This window comes from Chiloscyllium plagiosum, unplaced genomic scaffold (genome assembly GCF_037043375.1).
Source record: "Chiloscyllium plagiosum isolate Xiang-an unplaced genomic scaffold, Cpla_swu_hap1 HiC_scaffold_1, whole genome shotgun sequence".
Lineage (NCBI taxonomy): Eukaryota > Metazoa > Chordata > Chondrichthyes > Orectolobiformes > Hemiscylliidae > Chiloscyllium > Chiloscyllium plagiosum.
Window position 1 is genome coordinate 13,446,222 of NW_028270139.1, and position 14,819 is coordinate 13,461,040.

Sequence of the window (14,819 nt, forward strand, 5' to 3'; positions counted from 1 at the left end):
AGAGAGAATGTGTGTATGTGTGTGAGAGAGAGTGTGTGAGTGTGTGTGTGTATGTGTGAGAGAGAGTGTGTGTGAGAGAGAATGTGTGTATGTGTGTGAGAGAGAGAGTGTGTGATAGAGAGAGTGTGTGTGAGAGAGAGAGTGTGAGAGAGAGAGTGTGTGTATGTGTGTGAGAGAGAGAGAGTGTGTGAGAGAGAGAGAGTGTGTGAGAGAGAGAGTGTGTGAGAGAGAGAGTGTGTGTATGTGTGTGTGAGAGAGAGAGTGTGTGTGAGAAAGAATGTGTGTATGTGTGTGAGAGAGAGAGTGTGTGATAGAGAGAGTGTGTGTGAGAGAGAGAGTGTGAGAGAGAGAGTGTGTGTATGTGTGTGAGAGAGAGAGTGTGTGAGAGAGAAAGAAGGGGGATGCAAGTACAGAATTCAAGAAGGTGGACTGTGACGTTCTTGATCAGATTGATATAAGAAGCAAAAATAGAGTGAAGAGGAAGTTTTGGTGGATTTAATAATAGACAAATCCCCAGGTCTGAACGGGTTGTATCCCAGGTTGCTATGGGAGACAAGGGAGAACATTACAAGAGTCCTGACCAAAAGTTTCAACTTATCTCTGACCACAGGGGAAATATCAGCGGACTGAAAGACAGCGAATGCAGTTCCACTTGACATGAAGGGTGGTAGGGATAGACTCTCTGGTCTAGAACCTCAGGAGTCCTGAAGTATCCTCACCAGGTTAATGAAGCAGAAACCCTCATTACATTTAAGAAATTTTTTGATGTGGATTTACTTCAGCAGCATGATATAGGCCACCCGTGCCAAGAAAGGGCCAGCTCTCTGGCAGCAAAAATACTCCCCCAGTCACTCCCCAGAAAAACTCGATGGTCAGCCTGTCCAGCCGCAGGGACTTGCCCCATGACTGCTAGACAAGGGCACAAGTCAGATCCTCTAAGGTTCATAGAATCCCTATCGTGTGAAAACAGGAGGCCCAACAAGTCCACACCGACCCTCCGAAGAGTATCCCACCCTTTGAGCCATTCCCCTACCCTGTTAACTCTACCTTTCCCTGCCTAATGCACCTAACCTACACATCCCTGAACACTACTGGCAATTTAGCATGGCCAATCAACCTAACCTGCACATCGTGGACTGTAGGAGGAAACCGGAGCACCCGGAGGAAACCCACACAGACATGGGGAGAATGCACAAACTCCACACAGACAGTCGCCGGAGGCTAGAATCGAACCCGGGTCCCTGGTGCTGTGTGATAGCAGTACTAACCACAGAGCCACCGTGCCACCATCTTCTCCTGTGCCAAGCTGATGAAGGCCTGGGACTAGAAGGAGACGCATCGGAGGCTGCTATTCTTCAGCCCAAGCAGGAGGGGCGCTACACCTGACTTCCCTTCCCCCAGCTGCTGCAAGGAGCTCACGGGCAATAAAGGGTGAGACAATGGAGGTCATCAGCCTCTGTCCTGTATTCTCCAAGGATCCACCAACAGGTAGGCCCCACTCACAGTGAGCCAGGTGCACCGCCCCCCCCAGACCAAAGGAAAAATACAGCCGTACCATACATTTTAGACACTGTGAAGATGAATGACAAACTGATGACATCAACCATCATTTTAATGTCAGCCTCAATGGATATGTCCAGTCTCTCTTCATCGAGAGACTGTAGGGTGATGGGGCAGCAGCCATTGGTGCTGAAGCAGTAGCAGCTACCCTAGCATAGGTGTTTCTGACCCCGGCCACAGGCGATATTCTCCTTAATGTTGCCATTTCACCTCCAGCTACACCCCGCCTCTCAGTAATTTAGAAAAACAAACAAAACAAATAAACTCCAATTGCCCTAGTGCAGCTGCAGAGGCCCCAGGAGATAATGTGTCACATGAGTAGAGTTAGCAGCAACAGTCCAAGATACCTTCAGGCAGCAAAGGCCAAGAGGCCTCCAGGAACAACAGTCTGATAGACTTCCTAGCAGCAATAGTCTGAAGGGCCTCCAGGCAACCATAACTCCCACTCTGGCCATTCACTAGAACTAACGTTACATCCAGGTTCCACTCTGGACGCCAGGCCCCACACTCCAAACTCCTCCTCCTGCTCCTCCAGGCAGCAACCATCCTCTTCTTCCTGTCTAATAGGGCATCGCCTAAACTCCCAAGGCCTTATGGGTCCAGAAGTAGGGATACCACAACTGAATCACAAGAGCAAATAATTTTTTGGATCTGCTTTTTATATATATTTTTTATTTCAATGTGTTCAGATGTTGTTATACTCATCCAGAGTAGATGGGACTTGAGTCCTGGTTCAGAGATAGAGATGCTACCATAGCGCCTCAGTGCCCAATTGTAGTGATTAAATGACTAACAGATTCGTTGCCCACAGCTAGTATCTGATATAATGGAGCAGTGGATTATGCTCTGAGGTTTTTGAAATTGATGCTGAGCCCAGAAAGCTGGAAAAAGCCTAACTGCTGAGAAAATGAGGCTCTGTTCCTTCAACTTGTCGCTGAAAGATATTAGAATTGCACAGTAAACCAAGGACAAAGAGGTCAGAGTAAACTGGAGAATAAAAATGACAAGTGTCACAAGCTTGGGCAACGCCAGTAGATACCAAAGAAGTTAGAGGAGTGACATTCCAGGTATCTATCACTCTCTGTGTAAAACATCTTCCTCACATACCACCTCTAAACATTTCCATTTTATTTTAAACCCACGCACCCCAGTATTTGACATTTCCAGAGACTGAGAATTCACCCTTCCATGCCTCTCATAATTTTATATACGTCTATCAGATCACCCTTTGACACTCACACACTCACACACACATTCACACACACTCACACTCACACACGCTCACACACGCTAACACTCACACACACACACACTCAAACACACTCAAACTCACACACTCACACACACACTTACACACACACTCTCATCCTCACACACTCACATTCACACTGACACACTCGCACACTCACACACTCACCCACTCACACACAGTAACACACCCACACTCACACAACTCACACCCACACTCACAGACTCACACACTCGCAGACTCACACACACTCACAATCACACACTCACACTCAGACACTCACACACACTCACACATTCAAACACTCACTGTCTAACTCACACTTACACACACACACTCACACACACTCACACTCTCACACTTACACCCACACACACACTCACACATACACTCACACACACTCACACTCACACACACACAGACTCACACTCAAACTCACACACTAACACACTCACACACCCACACACACTCACACACAGTAACACTCCCACACTCACACAACTCACACCCACACTCACAGACTCACACACTCACAGACTCACACACTCACACACACTCACAATCACACACTCACACTCAGACACTCACACACACTCACACATTCAAACACTCACTGTCTAACTCACACTCACACAGATACACTCTCTCACACACACTCACACTCTCACGCTTACACCCACACACACACACACACTCACACTCACACACACTCACAATAACACACTCACACAATAACACACTCACACTCACACACACCACAGACTCACATTCAAACTCACACACTAACACACACACACACACTCACACTCACAGACACAATAACTCACACACTCACACTCACACACTAACACACACTCTCACACTCACTCACACTCACACACTCACACTCATTCACTCACACTCACACTCACTCACATTCACACACACACACACACAAATTCACACACTCACATACTCAGACTCATACACTCACTCACACACGCACACTCACACAAAGACACTCACGCACACTCACATATTCAAACACTTACACTCACTCACATACACACTCACAAACACTCACTCACAGATTCACACTCTCACACTCTCACAATAACACACACACACTAACACTCACACTCACACACTCACACAATTACACACTCACTCACACACTCACATGCTCACAAACTCACACACACACATACACACACTCACACACTCACATAATCACACACTCTCACACTCTCACACTCACAATAACACACTAACACGCTCACACACACACATTCACACTATCACACTCACATACTCACACAATTACACATTCACTCACACACTCACCGGCTCACACACTCACACTCACACACTCACCGGCTCACACACTCACACTCACACACTAACTCACACACACACACACACACACATACTAACACATTCTCACACTCACACACACTCACACACACTCACATTCACACTGACACACTCGCACACTCACACTCTCACACTCACATTCACACGCTCACACACACTCACACACAGTAACACTCACACACTCACAAAACTCACACCCACACTCACAGACTCACACACTCACAGACTCACACACTCACACACACACTCACACTCTCACACTCTCACAATAACACACTAACACACTCACACACTCTCACACTCACACACACACTAACACTCACACTCACACAATTACACACTCACTCACACACTCACATGCTCACACACTCACACACACACTCTCACACTCACATTCACACTGACACACTCGCACACTCACACACTCACCCATTCACACACAGTAACACACCCACACTCACACAACTCACACCCACACTCACAGACTCACACACTTGCAGACTCACACACACTCACAATCACACACTCACACTCAGACACTCACACACACTCACACATTCAAACACTCACTGTCTAACTCACACTTACACACACACACTCACACACACTCACACTCTCACACTTACACCCACACACACACTCACACACACTCACACATACACTCACACACACTCACACTCACACACACACAGACTCACAAAACTCACACACTAACACACTCACACACTCACACACACTCACCCACTCACACACAGTAACACTCCCACACTCACACAACTCACACCCACACTCACAGACTCACACACTCACAGGCTCACACACTCACACACACTCACAATCACACACTCACACTCAGACACACACACACTCACACATTCAAACACTCACTGTCTAACTCACACTCACACACACACTCACACTCACACACACTCACAATAACACACTCACACAATAACACACTCACACTCAAACACACACAGACTCACATTCAAACTCACACACTAACACACACACACACACACTCACAGACTCACTCACAGACACAATAACTCACACACTCACAGTCACACACTAACACACACTCTCACACTCACTCACACTCACACACTCACACTCATTCACTCACACTCACATACACTCACTCACATTCACACTCACACATACACACACAAATTCACACACTCACACTCACACTCACTCACACACGCACACTCACACAAAGACACTCACACACACTCACATATTCAAACACTTACACTCACTCACACACACACTCACAAACACTCACACTCACAGATTCACACTCTCACACTCTCACAATAACACACACACACTAACACTCACACTCACACACTCACACAATTACACACTCACTCACACACTCACATGCTCACACACTCACACACACACATACACTCACTCACACACTCACATAATCACACACTCTCACACTCACACTCACAATAACACACTAACACGCTCACACACACACATTCACACTATCACACTCACATACTCACACAATTACACACTCACTCACACACTCACCGGCTCACACACTCACACTCACACACTCACACACACACACTAACACATTCTCACACTCACACACACTCACATTCACACTGACACACTCGCACACTCACACTCACACACTCACATTCACATGCTCACACACACTCACACACTCACACACAGTAACACTCACACACTCACACAACTCACACCCACACTCACAGACTCACACACTCACAAACTCACACACTCACACACACTCTCACCCTCACAAACACTCACAATCACACACTCACACTCAGACACACACACTCACAGTCAAACACTCACTGTCTAACTCACACACACACTCACACTAACACTCACACTCACACACATTCACACTCACTCACACACTCACACACACACATAAACTCACACTCACACAATCACACACACTTTCACTCACACACTCACACACTGACACTCACACTGACACTCACACTCACTCACACACACATGCTGACACACACTCACACATGCACACTCACACTAACACACTCACACACTCCCACTCCCACACACTCACACACACTCACACACTCACACACACACTCACAAACTCACACACTCACACTCCCACATACTCACATACACACTCACACACACTCACACTCACACACTCACACTCACACACTCACAATAACACACTAACACACACACTCACACTAACACACTCACACACTCACACACTCACTCACACACTCACAGGCTCACGCACTCACACACTCACACACACTCTCACACTCACACACTCACATAATCACACACTCTCACACTCACAATAACACACTAACACGCTCACACACACACTAACACACTATCACACTCACACACTCACACAATTACACACTCACTCACACACTCACAGGCTCACACACTCACACTCACACACTAACACACACACTCACACACACACACTAACACATTCTCACACTCACTCACACTCATACACTCACACACACACTCACAAACTCACACTGACACACTCACACATTCACACATTCACACTCTCACACACACACACTCACACTCACACATTCAAACACTCACGCACTAACTCACACACACACACTCACACTCACACACACACACACTCACACACACTCATTCTCTCACACTCACACACACTCACATTCACACTCACACTCCCACACACTCACACACTCACACACTCACACTCCCACATACTCTCACACACACTCACACACACTCACACACACTCACACACTCACACACTCACAATAACACACTAACACACACACACACACACACTAACACACTCACACAATTACACACTCACTCACACACTCAAAGGCTCATGCACTCACACACTCACACACACTCTCACACTTACACACTCACAATAACACACTTACACGCTCACACACACACTAACACACTATCACACTCACACACCCACACTCACAAACTCACACACTCACACTCCCACATACTCACACACACACGCACACTCACACTCACACACTCACACACTCACAATAACACACTAACACCCACACACACACTCACACACACTAACACACTCACACACTCACACAATTACACACTCACTAACACACTCACAGGCTCACGCACTCACACACTCACACACACTCACACTCAAATAATCACACACTCTCACACTCTCACACTCACAATAACACACTAACACGCTCACACACACACTAACACACTATCACACTCACACAATTACACACTCACTCACACACTCACAGGCTCACACACTCACACTCACACACTAACACACACACTCACAAACACACTGACACACTCACACATTCACACATTCACACTCTCACACACACACACTCACACTCACACATTCAAACACTCACGCACTAACTCACACACACACACACACACACTCACACACACACACTCACACACACTCATTCTCTCAAACTCACACACACTCACATTCACACTCACACTCCCACACACTCACACGATTACACACTCACTCACACACTCACATGCTCACACTCACACTCACACACACACACTCACATAATCACACACTCTCACACTCACAATAACACACTAACACGCTCACACACACACTAACACACTATCACACTCACACACTCACACAATTACACACTCGCTCACACACTCACAGGCTCACACACTCACACTCACACACTAACACACACACACTCACACACACACACTAACACATTCTCACACTCACTCACACTCATACACTCACACACACACTCACAAACTCACACTCACACTGACACACTCACACATTCACACATTCACGCACTCACACACACTAACACTCTCACACTTACACCCACACACACACTCACACACACTCACACATACACTCACACACACTCACACTCACACACACACAGACTCACACTCAAACTCACACACTAACACACTCACACACTCACACACACTCACCCACTCACACACAGTAACACTCCCACACTCACACAACTCACACCCACACTCACAGACTCACACACTCACAGACTCACACACTCACACACACTCACAATCAAACACTCACACTCAGACACTCACACACACTCACACATTCAAACACTCACTGTCTAACTCACACTCACACAGACACACTCTCACTCACACACACTCACACTCTCACGCTTACACCCACACACACACACACTCACACACACTCACAATAACACACTCACACAATAACACACTCACACTCACACACACACAGACTCACATTCAAACTCACACACTAACACACTTACACACACACACTCACACTCACAGACTCACTCACAGACACAATAACTCACACACTCACACTCACACACTAACACACACTCTCACACTCACTCACACTCACACTCATTCACTCACACTCACACTCACATACACTCACTCACATTCACACTCACACACACACACACAAATTCACACACTCACACACTCACACTCATACACTCACTCACACACGCACACTCACACAAAGACACTCACGCACACTCACATATTCAAACACTTACACTCACTCACACACACACTCACAAACACTCACACTCACAGATTCACACTCTCACACTCTCACAATAACACACACACACTAACACTCACACTCACACACTCACACAATTACACACTCACTCACACACTCACATGCTCACACACACACACATACACACACTCACATAATCACACACTCTCACACTCACAATAACACACTAACACGCTCACACACACACATTCACACTATCACACTCACATACTCACACTATTACACATTCACTCACACACTCACACACTCACCGGCTCACACACTCACACTCACACACTAACTCACACACTCACACACACACACACACTAACACATTCTCACACTCACACACACTCACACACACTCACATTCACACTGACACACTCGCACACTCACACTCTCACACTCACATTCACACCCTCACACACACTCACACACAGTAACACTCACACACTCACAAAACTCACACCCACACTCACAGACTCACACACTCACAGACTCACACACTCACACACACTCTCACCCTCACAAACACTCACAATCACACACTCACACTCAGACACACACTCACACACACACATAAACTCACACACTCACACAATCACACACACTCTCACTCACACACTCACACACTGACACTCACACACACATGCTCACACACACTCACACATGCACACTCACACTAACACACTCACACACTCCCACTCCCACACACTCACACACACTCACACACTCACACACACACTCACAAACTCACACACTCACACTCCCACATACTCACACACACACTCACACACACTCACACTCACACTCACACACTCACACTCACACACTCACAATAACACACTAACACACACACTCACACTAACACACTCACACACTCACACAATTACACACTCACTCACACACTCACAGGCTCACACACTCACACACACTCTCACACTCACACACTCACATAATCACACACGTTCACACTCTCACACTCACAATAACACACTAACACGCTCACACACACACTAACACACTATCACACTCACACAATTACACATTCACTCACACACTCACAGGCTCACACACTCACACTCACCCACTAACACACACACTCACACACACACACTAACACATTCTCACACTCACTCACACTCATACACTCAAACTCACACTCACACTCACACTGACACACTCACACATTCACACATTCACACTCTCACACACACACACTCACACTCACACATTCAAACATTCACGCACTAACTCACACACACACACACTCACACTCACACACACACACTCACACACACTCATTCTCTCACACTCACACACACTCACACTCACAAACTCATACACTCACACTCCCACATACTCACACACACACTCACACACACTCACACTCACACACTCACACACTCACACACTCACAATAACACACTAACACACACACACACACTCACACACACACTAACACACTCACACAATTACACACTCACTCACACACTCACAGGCTCACGCACTCACACACTCACACACACTCTCACACTCACACACTCACACACTCACACTCACAATAACACACTTACACGCTCACACACACACTAACACACTATCACACTCTCACACTCACAAACTCACACACTCACACTCCCACATACTCACACACACTCACACTCACACTCACACACTCACACACTCATAATAACACACTAACACACACACACTCACACAATTACACACTCACTCACACACTCACAGGCTCACGCACTCACACACTCACACACACTCTCACACTCACACACTCACATAATCACACACTCTCACACTCACAATAACACACTAACACGCTCACACACACACTAACACACAATCACACTCACACACTCACACAATTACACACTCACTTACACACTCACAGGCTCACACACTCACACTCACACACTAACACACACACTCACACACACACTAACACATTCTCACACTCACTCACACTCATACACTCACACACACACTCACAAACTCACACTCACACTGACACACTGACACATTCACACATTCACACTCTCACACACACACACTCACACTCACACATTCAAACACTCACGCACTAACTCACGCACACACACACTCACACTCACACACACACACACTCACACACACTCATTCTCTCACACTCACACACACTCACATTCACACTCACACTCCCACACACTCACACACTCACACTCACAAACTCACACACTCACACACTCACACTCCCACATACTCACACACACACTCACACACACTCACACTCACACTCACACACTCACAATAACACACTAACACACACACACACACACTCACACACACACTCACACACACACTAACACACTCACACAATTACACACTCACAGGCTCATGCACTCACACACACACACACACACTCACACTCACACACTCACAATAACACACTTACATGCTCACACACACACTAACACACTCACACACTCCCACTCACAAACTCACACACTCACACTCCCACATACTCACACACACACTCACACACACTCACAAACTCACACATACTCACACACACACACTCACAATAACACACTAACACACACACACACACTCACACACATACTAACACACTCACACACTCACACAATTACACACTCACTAAAACACTCACAGGCTCACGCACTCACACACACACACACACTCTCACACTCACACACTCTCACACTCTCACACTCTCACACTCACAATAACACACTAACACGCTCACACACACACTAACACACTATCACACTCTCACACTCACACAATTACACACTCACTCACAGGCTCACACACTCACACTCACACACTAACACACACACTCACAAACACACTGACACACTCACACATTCACACATTCACACTCTCACACACACACACTCACACTCACACATTCAAACACTCACGCACTAACTCACACACACACACTCACACACACACACACACTCACACACACTCATTCTCTCACACTCACACACACTCACATTCACACTCACACAATTACACACTCACACACACACTCACAAACTCACACTCACACTCACACTGACACACTCACACATTCACACATTCACACTCTCACACACACTCACACATTCAAACACTCACACACACTCATTCTCTCACACTCACACACACTCACATTCACACTCACACTCCCACACACTCACACACTCACACTCACATACTCACACACACACACTCACACACACTCACACTCACACTCCCACACACTCTCACACTCACAATAACACACTAACACACACACACACTCACACACACACTCACACACTCACACAATTACACACTCACTCACACACTCACAGGCTCACACTCACACACACTCTCACACTCACACACTCACAATAACACACTTACATGCTCACACACACACTAACACACTCACACACTCACACTCACAAACTCACACACTCACACTCCCACATACTCACACACACACACACACTCACACTCACACACTCACACACTCACACACTCACAATAACACACTAACACACACACTCACACACACTAACACACTCACACACTCACACAATTACACACTCACTCACACACTCACAGGCTCACGCACTCACACACTCACACACACTCTCACACTCACATAATCACACACTCTCACACTCACAATAACACACTAACACGCTCACACACACACTAACACACTATCACACTCACACACACACACAATTACACACTCACTCACAGGCTCACACACTCACACTCACACACTAACACACACACTCACAAACACACTGACACACTCACACATTCACACATTCACACTCTCACACACACACACTCACACTCACACATTCAAACACTCACGCACTAACTCACACACACACACACTCACACTCACACACACACACACACTCACACACACTCATTCTCTCACACTCACACACACTCACATTCACACTCACACTCCCACACACACACACAATTACACACTCACTCACACACTCACATGCTCACACTCACACGCACACACTCACATAATCACACACTCTCACACTCACAATAACACACTAACACACTCACACACACACTAACACACTATCACACTCACACACTCACACAATTACACACTCACACACACTCACAGGCTCACACACTCACACTCACACACTAACACACACACTCACATAATCACACACTCTCACACTCACAATAACACACTAACACACTCACACACACACTAACACACTATCACACTCACACACTCACATACTCACACACACACTCACACACACTCACACTCACACTCACACACTCACACACTCACAATAACACACTAACACACACACACACACTCACACACACACTAACACACTCACACAATTACACACTCGCTCACACACTCACAGGCTCATGCACTCACACACACACACACTCTCACACTCACACACTCACAATAACACACTTACATGCTCACACACACACTAACACACTCACACACTCACACTCACAAACTCACACACTCACACTCCCACATACTCACACACACACTCACACACACTCACACTCACACACTCACACACTCACACACTCACAATAACACACAAACACACACACACTCACACACAGACTAACACACTCACACACTCACACAATTACACACTCACTAACACACTCACAGGCTCACGCACTCACACACTCACACACACTCTCACACTCACATAATCACACACTCTCACACTCTCACACTCACAATAACACACTAACACGCTCACACACACACTAACACACTATCACACTCACACACTCACACAATTACACACTCACTCACAGGCTCACACACTCACACTCACACACTAACACACACACTCACAAACACACTGACACACTCACACATTCACACATTCACACTCTCACACACACACACTCACACTCACACATTCAAACACTCACGCACTAACTCACACACACACACACTCACACCCACACACACACACACTCACACACACTCATTCTCTCACACTCACACACACTCACATTCACACTCACACTCCCACACACTCACACAATTACACACTCACACACACACTCACAAACTCACACTCACACTGACACACTCACACATTCACACGTTCACACTCTCACACACACACACTCACACTCACACATTCAAACACTCACGCACTAACTCACGCACACACACACTCACACTCACACACACACACACACTCACACACACTCATTCTCTCACACTCACACACACTCACATTCACACTCCCACACACTCACACACTCACACTCACAAACTCACACACTCACACTCCCACATACTCACACACACTCACACTCACACACTCACAATAACACACTAACACACACACACACTCACACACTCACACAATTACACACTCACTCACACACTCACAGGCTCATGCACTCACACACTCACACACACTCTCACACTCACACACTCACACACTCACATAATCACACACTCTCACACTCTCACACTCACAATAACACACTAACACGCTCACACACACACTAACACACTATCACACTCACACACTCACACAATTACACACTCACTCACAGGCTCACACACTCACACTCACACACTAACACACACACTCACACACACACTGACACACTCACACATTCACACATTCACACTCTCACACACACACACTCACACTCACACATTCAAACACTCACGCACTAACTCACACACACACACTCACACACACACACACTCACACACACTCATTCTCTCACACTCACACACACTCACATTCACACTCACACTCCCACACACTCACACAATTACACACTCACACACACACTCACAAACTCACACTCACACTGACACACTCTCACACACACTCACACTCACACATTCAAACACTCACACACTAACTCACGCACACACACTCACACTTACACACACACACACTCACACACACTCATTCTCTCACACTCACACACACTCACATTCACACTCCCACTCCCACACACTCACACACTCACACTCACAAACTCACACACTCACACTCCCACATACTC

General features: G+C 46.6%; 1 long non-coding RNA gene across 1 annotated transcript in view; it reads right to left on the reverse strand.

The window, feature by feature from the left end:
* Window positions 1-14,819, reverse strand: part of LOC148152074 (uncharacterized) — a 166,790-nt gene that overhangs the window by 38,722 nt on the left and 113,249 nt on the right. The gene's annotated exons all lie outside the window — the stretch shown is intronic.